This window comes from Struthio camelus, chromosome 2 (assembly GCF_040807025.1).
Source record: "Struthio camelus isolate bStrCam1 chromosome 2, bStrCam1.hap1, whole genome shotgun sequence".
Taxonomy (NCBI): Eukaryota; Metazoa; Chordata; class Aves; order Struthioniformes; family Struthionidae; genus Struthio; species Struthio camelus.
In genome coordinates, this window is record NC_090943.1 from 103773544 (window position 1) to 103785043 (window position 11500).

Consider the following 11500-nt stretch of genomic DNA (forward strand, 5'->3'; position numbering starts at 1 on the left):
AAAGGACTATTATTCACAAAAATTAAGCAAAAGCAACTGAGGCAACAGGAATCCACACTGTATGAAAATAATTGAAATCAGGCAATTAAGGGCATACAAAGGGAAGTTCAAGATTTTTAGTGCTGTTTGCTAGAAATCTTTACAGATTGAGATAGACACCCAACTGGTGTGAATTATCATAATCTGTAAAAGCCAAACTATGACAATGATCATTAGTTAAGGAGGTGTTTAGTGTTGTTTCACTTTGAAATTTTTCAGAATGGATTCTCTTAAAAGAATGAGGGAACTGGAGTTTCTGCCTGCTAAGTACTATTCACATTTGCTATTAAATAAAATGTTGAGGTAAAAGGCAAGGAATTTCCTAGTAAAAGACGGGCAGCAGATTCACAGTTAGGAGGCTTTCTGCATTCCCTGAGGTATGACTAGTGATTTTTAAAGTTGTCAAATACACACAGGATCAACATGGCACCTTCTTCTTTCTTCTTCCCCCTTTGGCTTCCCAATTTCCTACCCTGTCACTCTAACTCCCATCCTGCAATCAACACATACATCTTGCAGGACCATTTGCGTTCTAAGATGGCTACTGAATGACATGGAAAAAAAAACCCACACGAATCAGTGGTAAGCAATTCATGGTATTGCTTTCTCAGTTGTGACTATGACTGCATGGCATGTATTTCTTAGAGCTTATTAGCTCTAAGATTTCTGTTCACTGCCTTAAGATACATCTGTCCCACTATTTGATGTGCTATTCAACAAATTGGTCAAGCTGCTTGGATCAATAATCATTATTTGAAGACAAAACTGTTTGCAGACATCCAGGGTCAAGTAACTGTGGGGTTCTGTTTATTCAACGGAAATGCCCAGTTTAATCCAAAAGTCCATTTAAAATACTGTTCATAATTCCTTTATGTGCACTTTCAATATTAGCTTCAAGTTCCAGATCCAAAAGTATCAGATTTTCCCATTAGTCCAAGAGGAAGGTATTCTGCTTATGAAAGAACCTAATTCAAATATGCCAAATTTCTTCAATTCCCCACTCAAGTCTTACCTCAGAAAATCTCCTGTGACAATAGCTTTTCAGAAAACATTAATCAACAATAACTACAAAGCAATATTAAACAGTTTGCAAAATAACATGCAGGAATTATCACAGTTCATACACAAAATTAGTAATAAAACCTTTTCTCAAAATCTAGCAGTGTTAGTTCAGAACTATCTTCTTACTTAATTTTGAAAATCATATAATTCTTCATCTCAATTTTAACAGGCATGTTGCTCCTACAAAAATGGTGGGGTGATACCAATACTCCCCAATTATTAAAAAAAAAAAAGAGAGAGAGAGAGAGAGAGAGAGAGAGATGCTCCATATCCCATGAGAAATGCTATTTTCTCTGTATTTTAGATAAGAAAATTGGATTTCAGTGTAGCAGTTCGTGAGGATGGTCAAAGAAGGAAAGACTCAGTGAGGCTATGCTGTCTGACTAGAAATTACTCAAAAGTTAGTTTATTAGATGAAAAAATTAGATCTATACAGGAAAACTAAGCAGCTATACACGAAAAAGGCACAGATTAGATTAGTTCTAGAAGAAGTATTGAAACTGAAACAAATATTTGGCAGTGATTATTTTAGTTTCCAAATCTAAAATCCAAAGATTTAAACCTAATTTCTGCAGGGTACTCAGCAGACAAATTCCTTCAGAAGTTTGAGTCTTTTCAGCGTCTCTCTTTTAAAGATATCCGTCATGTATGCTGTCCTGTCTCTTAACATACTTGTATTTATGGGTAGTAGAGTTTACTTTAAATACATGAAAATCTGGTTTTCTTCAGTTACAGCAATGGCTGTATTTTCCATAATGATGTGGAATATCCTTGTTAATTATTGAGTATTTGGCAGTAAGGCAAGATCCCTTCATTTGGGTAAAATGCTAGTCTTTCTGAAGTTGGAGTTATGTGATTGATCTATAGTAATGATACAAAAGGATTCTTCCTTTTTTTTTGTTTGATAAACACTCAACTCTGAGTTTGAACGAACTGTGATAAAAACATTTTGCACAGAAAACTTTCCATTCACTAAGATTTCAGAAGTGTTGCTTGTTGATGTGGCTCTTACAGGTAAAAAGTTCTGTTTTCATATTTCTGATTTAGAAGACTAAACTTTTCATATTCATGTGGTACACTGAAAACCTTACTTAAGCCAGGCTGGTCAAACTTCCAATCAGTAAATCACACTATGATCCAAAAAAATCCTCTAATGCACAAGCTGCCACCCTAGTAGAAAGAGTTACTGTTGCATTTCAGCAGTTTTTTCCAGATAGACAGTCTTTGAAGGGCAAAGTTCAGATTATCAGTGAGAAAATGGTTTCACCTTCCAAAATGTATTTAGCATACAGGAGTTGGACGGTTTTGTATTATATGTTTTTGTTTGTTTTAATGCAGATGACTAAAGTTGCAGAACCACACCTCTTTCAAAGGTTTCTGAATACTAGGTTCCAGGCTCTTACATGCGGTGTATACAGCCTCTGTGTTTATTTACATTTTTCACTTAGCAATCTAGGAAAAATATAATTTGGATGAAATTCTGCCTTACACTATATCATTGTGTTGCTGTGGACTTCAGTGAGAATGGAGTTCCATCTTATTCATATTAGTCTGCTGTAAGGCACATTCTAGCCCCAAAACTGTAGCTAAGCTATTAAAACAATTGATCTTTTTCTTGACGTCTGTCCTAAATTGCTGGATTTTGCTCCAGGCCTGCCACCTAGCAGAGTGCCTCTGGACAACAAAAACAATGTCTTCTTAAAGCTCTGTGAGGAAACTTACTCAGACCGAAGATATGTTTACCTCTTAACTAAGTACACTCCAAAATATTGCAAATACATAAAATACACTCCAAAATGAATTTCTAGAAAGTATATGAAACACAAATAACAAAACAACACCTCTCTCTGCCAGCTTTTTCAGTTGTTAGTTGTTAACTGTCCACGGCAATTGATTTTTTTCCCCCCTAATAGCCCACTGGAAATGATTATTCTGTGACATGAACTTGCACCCACATGATATCTATTTTGTATTCGTTTGTCTTTGTCACAAGCAACAAGGCATGTAGCCTACTCAAAATCAATAAAGGCACGAACATATTTGGACTCTTTTAGGACAATAGAATCAGCCAGTTGGCCAGAAGGGCCCTGATGATGTCAGCTGGCGAAGCCACTGCCAGTCTTCACAGTTGTGTTTGATGTAGCTTTTTAAAAACTGAACGTTAACCTGACCTCATCAGCTCAGATACCTCTCTATCTTTCGGGAAAACAGCATTGTGCAATACAGCATGTTCTAATAACTCCTAGCAAATGCACGGCAACCTTTTTAGTCCAGCAGTCACAGCAGGCCGAATTGTACGTCAATCGTTTCTTTTACTTGGGTTAAAACACGTAAATAGGCTGTTCCAAGTAATCTTGCTATATAAACCCTATGTTAAAAATTGTTTGCTTGACTGTGTAGTTTTCCAGACTGTGGAAACAGGAGTAAAGTCAGCCCTCAGAACTGCCTCGGTTAACTTTGCTCTCAATTGTCTATGAACTGCAGCTAAGCTATGATATAATAAACAGCAAAACAGGTACCCTATGGAACATCCTGCAAGGGAGAAAATGTTTGTCACAATCATTTATACAGATTCTCATAACTTACAAAAGGATTGTTTCAATTCATGTACATACATACCAATAACTAGCTATCTATAATGCCACAATACTGCTTAAAGACAGCAGAAGAAAAATAAGACCGAAGAGTTGAATTTCATTGAATGAAATAGCTCGTGTAGTGGTCTAAACAAAAACAGACTTGAATTTTTAAAGAATGTTAAGAGTTTCAACAATAGAAAAAAAAGCAGCAGAGATAAGTACTGTTTTATTATTGCTATACCATTCTAATAAGTAATCCTATACCTCAAAACTCTGAAGAGCATGAGCAAGCAACACAGGACTGCACGATACAGCCTAACCCTGGACAAGCAAAGAATCAGCATAATAGCTAATGGGCATAATAACAGTTACAAATAAAAATTGCTGAAATAGCCATATATTAATGCAGGCATGTTCAATCCTGCATCTTCAGGAGTAAAAAGCGAGCTTTATATTTCACTTGTTAATGTAGTTAGTCATACATGCTCTGAGTTCAGTCCTTCCAGTTCAGTAGTAAAACCAGTCAGAAGAGAAGCTCCATCTGGTGGCGTGGTTGTTTGTAATTGCTTTTCATATTCATTTAATTGCAAACACATTTTTCTTTAGCAACAAAATGACCAGTAATTGAAGTAAGATTTACATCTTATCAGGATCACCTGTCCTGAAAGCTGGATCAGCATTGTCAAACACTTCAAAATCAGAACCTTATTCTACTTGAAGCAAAGCAGTCAAGCTTTTCAATACAAGGCACACGTGATCCTGTTAGGGGACTAATCTAGCATAGAAACAGATCACCAAACAAAAATAAAAGGGTAAGTTAGCACACTTCAGGAGATAACTTGCTGCAGCCCAGGGCTAGGGGGGAGGAAGGCAGGAATGATTGGTGACAGGATGAAGGAGGAGGGGTATGAATACAAAGTCAGAATTACAGGTGAACCTATCATAGAAAACTTTCCAGAAAGTTAACATACTTTTTTAAAAAATTGTTGTTTCATCTCATAATAAGCAAACTAGATTTTCTTCAGGTAAATTGTTTTTATAATTAACTTTATTAAATGAACAAATGGCAATTTGGTTGCAAAAGCCTGTATTTCCTGTTTTTAAAAAAAGACTGTGAACTGACTTAATGTTCTAGCTATACTAGATTTGCAATATCATATTTTGAAACTCAAAGCAGATATTTTAATCACTTTTTATGCAATAAAATGACTACATTTCAAGACGGTTGCTTTCTTCCTATCTTTACTGTGCTTTATTGCCCTAAGCTGTGAAAACAGTAGACTTCTTGAATATATTGATAAATGCAGTAGAAGAACATGGATGAAAAGAACAGTTTAGAAAAAAGAAAGATCAGGCTGACCAGTATCTGCACTGGACATTTTCAAAGAATGTCGGAACAAATGACAGTGATGCTAATGGTCAGGTAAAATAGTTTGACCTAAGCCTGCAAATCATTTATGCAAATACTTAATTGCAAATGTATGAGTAGGTGCAACATATGAGTAATTTCAGTGAAGTTACTGCTTTGCCCAACTGGGAGATAAGTTCCACCAAGCCGATGCTATAAGATGTCAGAAGCATTATGAAATATAAAACTAATTAGCTAAATGATGTTAGATCTAGCTACTGTTTGCATAGTTGCATGTCCAAACATATGCCCACTAGTGCTCATTGAAGAATTCATGGCAATTTTCTGTCAAGACCAGTACTAGTACCTAGCCAAAGTTTCTGATAAACAACAACAATCTTAAACAACAACAATCTTAAACACAGATATACCTAAACCTGTTCCTGCAAACTCAGGTGAATAAAACATGCTTTGTTTACTCTTTTGTAGTGCCAGCATTTCAGTTATTATGTATGCTGTATTTCCCTAAATAGTGCATTCTTGTTGTTTTCTAAAGAATACAGCAGAACTGACTATTAATTCCCCACAGCAATCTATGTTAAAAGAATGTTAAGCCTGCAGATTTGGGCACCCACCTGCTAGAAACTGCCAAGAGTAACATCTCCTGCGTAACCATAATGCAGCCTTTTTGAGTGTATCATTTAGGTTGCAGCCTTTAATTATATATTCTTATGCTATTTTTCCCACAGGACTGTCTTATTATGCACACAGAATGGACAGCTACTCAATGTTGTTGCCATTTTCTCTCCATTGCCCAATGCATAGCTGTAGGCCTTATTTATTGAACAATATTTCAGTCCTGTTCTGGAGTTGCAATTAGATTTTCTTATTGTATCCTCTATAGTGCTAAGCACTATAATATCTTCAGAGTCCTTCAGAAATAGTAGACTACTATGAGATGAAGAAGTACTCCTGATTTTACTCCTGGAAAGCTAAGCTATGGAGAGGTGAGGGTAAAAAGTATCCACTTTTTCTTTTTTTTTTTTAATCTTATTTCTATGCACTTATTTTGGATGTGTATAACTTGACTTTTGAGTTTGCTTACCAGTATATAACATTTTATATATGTTCAGAGCGTAGTTACTTTTGATTCAGCTACAGCTGTAAGTGCTCAACACCCCAGAAATCTGGCTGATTGGTTTCTCAGGGCATAAAGTTAGCAACGTAGTATAGGTAACCAAGTTAGTTTAAGCAATTTACATAGCATTGCTAGGTGCTTGATGTCAGGAGCGCTAATAAAATCCAGTCCCTTGTATTATTGTAGTAGTCACTTGCTGGAACGACAAGACCATTCCTTCTCTTCCAGCAATCTTTGCAATTTGAAGCAAATAAAGTCTAAGTTATCCAGCCTATACCATCTTGATTCATCTCCAGATTAGGTCCGTTCTGTGCATGGAATGGTAAAGGAAAAAGTATAAAAATAGTATGTGATTGTGGCATTAGAGCCATATCAAAAAAAATATTACCCTGCTTTATACCTATATGAATTGAGATGGCAATCTTAGTAAAATTCTTTTAAATTTCTTGGTCTCAGTACAGACTTGGCACAATTCAGGGCAGTTCCCTTTATGAGCCATCTGTAGATAACACATAGTTCACAATAGCATACAGTAAATATTTAAGAATAAGTTTAGCGAAATATGTTTTTTTGCTGGTATCTGGACTACTAATCTGCTGCAACGCTGCTTCTGTCTCCATTTTCATATCCAACTAAAACAAAAAGATGAATCCCACATGTCTTCTATTTCTTTTCCCTCTCAAACTGATGAGACATTTAAAAGGCTGCCACTTTAGTGATTGGGTATACAATTTCTAATGTCTCTATGCATGCGATAGATTGTAAATGCAACCTAATGGTGCCAAAACTGAGTTGTTTATCTTTTTACTCGGTGAAGCAGAAGGACTGAACTAATTTCAGTGTGAAAATATTTCAAGAACAGGCCTCACTGTAAGGAGCTCAAAAATCATTCAGGTGAAAGGAGATACTTCTTTTTCAAAACAAAGGTATTCACAAAACAAGAAGTGCTGCCATTCACTGTTTGCTCAGTCTCACATACAAACAGTAGAAATGCACAATTAAAGTCAACATAAAAAGTGAATGGAAAGCTTTTCTGTTCTACATTATTCTGTTTGCAACACAAGGAAGTTACTCATTCAACATGACGCTTTATACCACAAATAATTTAGCTGATGTTAAGGGAGTAATTCCCAATTCATACTGCTGCAGATGAACGCAGAATATAACTTAGAATCTTTTAAGCAAATCAAACTGTAGAGTCTCAATTTAATAACTGATTTCTGGTCACTAATGTCTCTCTCCCCCACATACCACCTACTTCTATCCTAAATCAAAAACAAACAGAACTTTCAACAAAGCATTGCCTGTCATGCTACTGTTATTTTATTTAAGGGTACAAAGTTGACTGATGACAGCTGTGTTTCCCGTTCCCATGACAAAAATCCAAGGTTACAGAGACTACTGTCTGTATCTAGAATAATAAAATAATCTGGGACTCTGTCCTTCTATCTTATTCTTACTATTTCCTCATTATATAAGCAGTCCTACCAAAATCCTTTCAAACTGATCATCTTACTTGTACACCTAAGGATAGCTCAACAGGACCTGAAGTGGCCAGGTCAATCTTACGAAACTAAAATGTGGAGGCCTTAAAGTGATTTAGTAATTAGACTGGAGTCATAGGGAAGAGCAGCCTACCAACCAAAGAAATTATGAACTAATGAACTGAATAAAAGTTTAAGAGCAATGGATTCATCTTAATTCTGAAAATTGACTGGATTCAGTGATTAAATTAATTACATTTCCTCTGGACTTTCTGCCTGTTTCAGGAGTAAATTTTATCTCCTCCCCATTATCCTTCCCCCCCCCCCCCCATTTTTCCTTTCCTTTTTCCAATATCCTGAAGATTCTACCACATGAATCTCCAAGTAAGGTCATGGGAACCCCCTTAACTTTACATGCTTTCTATTTATGTCTCCAAGTGAAGAAAAAATGGCATTTCTTCCTCCTTCCACAAGAAGGATGCCTCTATCTCCCAACCGAAAGTCCCTTCATTCTCAGTCCAAGAACAAAAGTTCTACCTTGGCCAAATGCAGAGCATTTTTATTTAAGCCTGTCTGGCTTTCAAATTTAAAGATTAATGACTACATATGCAATTCTATGTCTCTTTCCTGCCATATGTTCAGTGGGTGTCTTACCATTATGTTTTACCACCGAATCCATATTAAGTCATCATTTATTGATTTATATTACAGAACACGAAGACCCACAAACTATTGGCACTGAACTGCAACAAGATGCAAGCTTCTTTACGTCTCATATTCAAGTGCAGTGGATAAACACAGCAAGGTGGTAAGCTTTCTCTATTCTCCAAGCAGCCAATTAAGTCAAAAGGCTTATTTGAGATACTATATCTTCACAGTGATCTGATTTTTGCCACTTGCTTGACTGAATGGATGGTGCAATTCATTTCTCATCTGGATTCTTCATCTAAAACAAAATTCTAGACATATACAAAGGCTTACCTGTTCCCTAACACTTTCGACCAGAAGCAGTAGCAGCAACTCTGGTAGGAAGCTTGTCCAAACACACACTGCTAGCAGGCAGAACGTAAGGACTTAGGCTATAAAGGCAAAAATTAGTTTCCCTCCCATCATGGCAATTAGCAACAGGTTTGCTGTGACTGGGTAGTGTAGCAAATGATGCAGCAGCTCCTCGGATCTCAGGTAAAGAGCTAATCTGTACCGGCAGAACTTGTATTCAATTTTTGCTCTCAAAACACTTTACCCATGGAAAAATAATGGAGGAAATTTCACATCTGCTCCAGCCATTTGGAACAAATTGCACTTACAGGAAAAGCAGTTGTTTCAAATTCAACCAAAATTCAAATTTAAACCCATGGTTACAGACTACCTATCTGTTGTACTAAGTGACTTTTTTTAGCATTTTATGCAAAATATGGGCTTAAGAAACGGGAAGAGCTTAAAGTAATTATGCAAAAAAACAGAAGGAAAAAAAAAACAGTAGGTGAGACTACAGGTATGAACATCCCAGTGAGGAACCAGGGAAGGAGAGCAGACCATAACAGACTATTCACATAACCTCTTACTGTCCACTGCTTGGGAAGATGCTTGGCAGGACTTACAGTCTTAAAGATCCTGGAGACCAGGATTGTCAGGTCTGTGGTTATGGGGTTCAACTCAAATATATATACCTATATATGTTTGTGTGTGTGTGGTGTTTATACTAGTACGACAGTTCCTGTTCCTGTTCACACAGTCTTTGTAGCAGTTCCTGAAAAAAAACTTACTTCCATTGATCCTATAACTCAGATTAGTATCAGCTGCTGTCAAGCACAGTTAGAAGGTAGGGGCAGGGATAATATTTCTAGCCATATAAATACATTATAGATTTTTACATGAATGTAGCCAGACGCCTGTTCCCTACCCCTCTCTTCCAAGGCTCCGTGAAAGACTTTCCTCACATTGGAGTTTTCAGGTGACTGGAGGGAAATGGTTCAAGCCTATTAATATCACATCCACAATTAACAGGTGTTTATGGCATTCTTTGAGCACTGGTGTCAAGAATTCTGCAAAGAATTCACACTCAAAACTTAAACACTGAGAACCTAAACTTGAAAGTCTGAATCCACATTTAGATGTGAGATTTTTAAAAATGCTTTCTGGAATGCTCATCCTGACTTTAGTGCAGCTTGTGAAAACACCATGCTTTGACACCTAAATGCCAATATAAGAATAATGCTCTGGCATTACAGAAGTAGTCTACAAAGTAGAGCAAGCTCTAAAAATATATCTAAAGCGAAAGGATAAGGACGACCTGCTAACAGAGAATAACATTTTAAAAACTTTTAAAGTGATCTGAAACCCTAAGTCATATCTTTAAAAGTGATTTACAGTATGTTAGGCTATTAAGCTCCATGTCCGTAATTGCAAATATAAAAATACATATTTCAGAACAACTCTGTATATAACCATCCTTAATCCTAATAATGTGAATTAAGTTAAATAAGAAAAAAAGGGTTTACTGCAGAATCAGAATGCTGAAACAGGGGCTTATGCAAAAAAATCTTTCTTAATTAATTTTTCTAGAATAGCTATTTCAGTACATTCCTAGATTCAAACTTTGAATTTTGCTGAATTTACCTGTGTGCAAACTGGATTGCTCAGGAATGCCAGCATTCCAGAACTTGAGGAACTAAGTCATGGAAAGGCTTCCAGCTGCCTGGGAAGCCATTTTCATCTCTGTACGACTTTCCTGCTCTGCTGGCAGCATTTTCAGCATCTCTTTGCTTGAGATAGGCAACAGCATGATCTCAACGTGACATTGAAAAAGGATGTTTGAATTGACCATGTGAAAAGGTCGGCCAAATTTTGCTGCCCATCCTCGGTCAAAACACCTACGGACAGCCACACAAGTTTGCATAAAAAGTGCAGCATGGGACCTATTAGGGTTTGGAGAGATAAGAAAAGCAGTTTAGTGAGGGAAAATGTCAGTGGTCTTGCAATCATCAAACATAGAAACTAGTACACAATAATAGGTAAAAAAAAAAATTAATGATTTATTGGTGGGAATTGTGAATCCTCTCCCTTCAAGCAGACTGAAAACTTGATTTACTGAAACAGGAAGAAATTACTCTGCTCTGATCTTAACAGAAGAAGCATCCCAGTTTGAATACTTTTAAAATTTCAGCACAGACTTTCCTTTAAAAGGAAAGGAGGAAATGTTTCTCTTTGCTTTGGATTCTGCATTTTCATGAAGGTGCACTAAAAGAACAGCATGCCCTGCTGGAATCCCAGGATCAGTACTAACATTACTGGAAATACAATGCTCTTAAGGACATATCCAAGGCAATGTTTGCAGGGGCAGGTAATATCTATTAATAGATGAATTGATGTAAGTGGAAAAATTATGTACAGGTTGAGAACAAAACTGCTCTGAGTTTAATTTTGATCATGTTAATTGGTTAGACGACTTGAGGAAAAAAAGGTGGCTGTTATCTACAGAGCTAGGGGAGGAGGATTTAGCAATGCAAAAGGCAGCAGTGTTTCCCTGTTTTGTTATTGGACAAGGAAACAGACACATATTTATTGCCTATCCAGGGTTTTATTGCCTATCCAGGGTTTAGCTGGATGGAGGCTGTGTGGAAACATTCACTATGACATTTCCTGAAAAAAGAGCGAGCAACCAGGGGAACATGGCCACAGTTCATTCCCTTCTGCAGAAAGCGCAAAGAGAGAAATATACTCCAACTCTTCCCCGTATGCTGTGGAATACCTTGCCCCAAGGGGCATCTTGTAAGAATGCACGTGCCTTGCCACTGCCATAATGTGAACAACAATGAGATATCTGGTTGGGTGGAGAGAGCAATTGCAT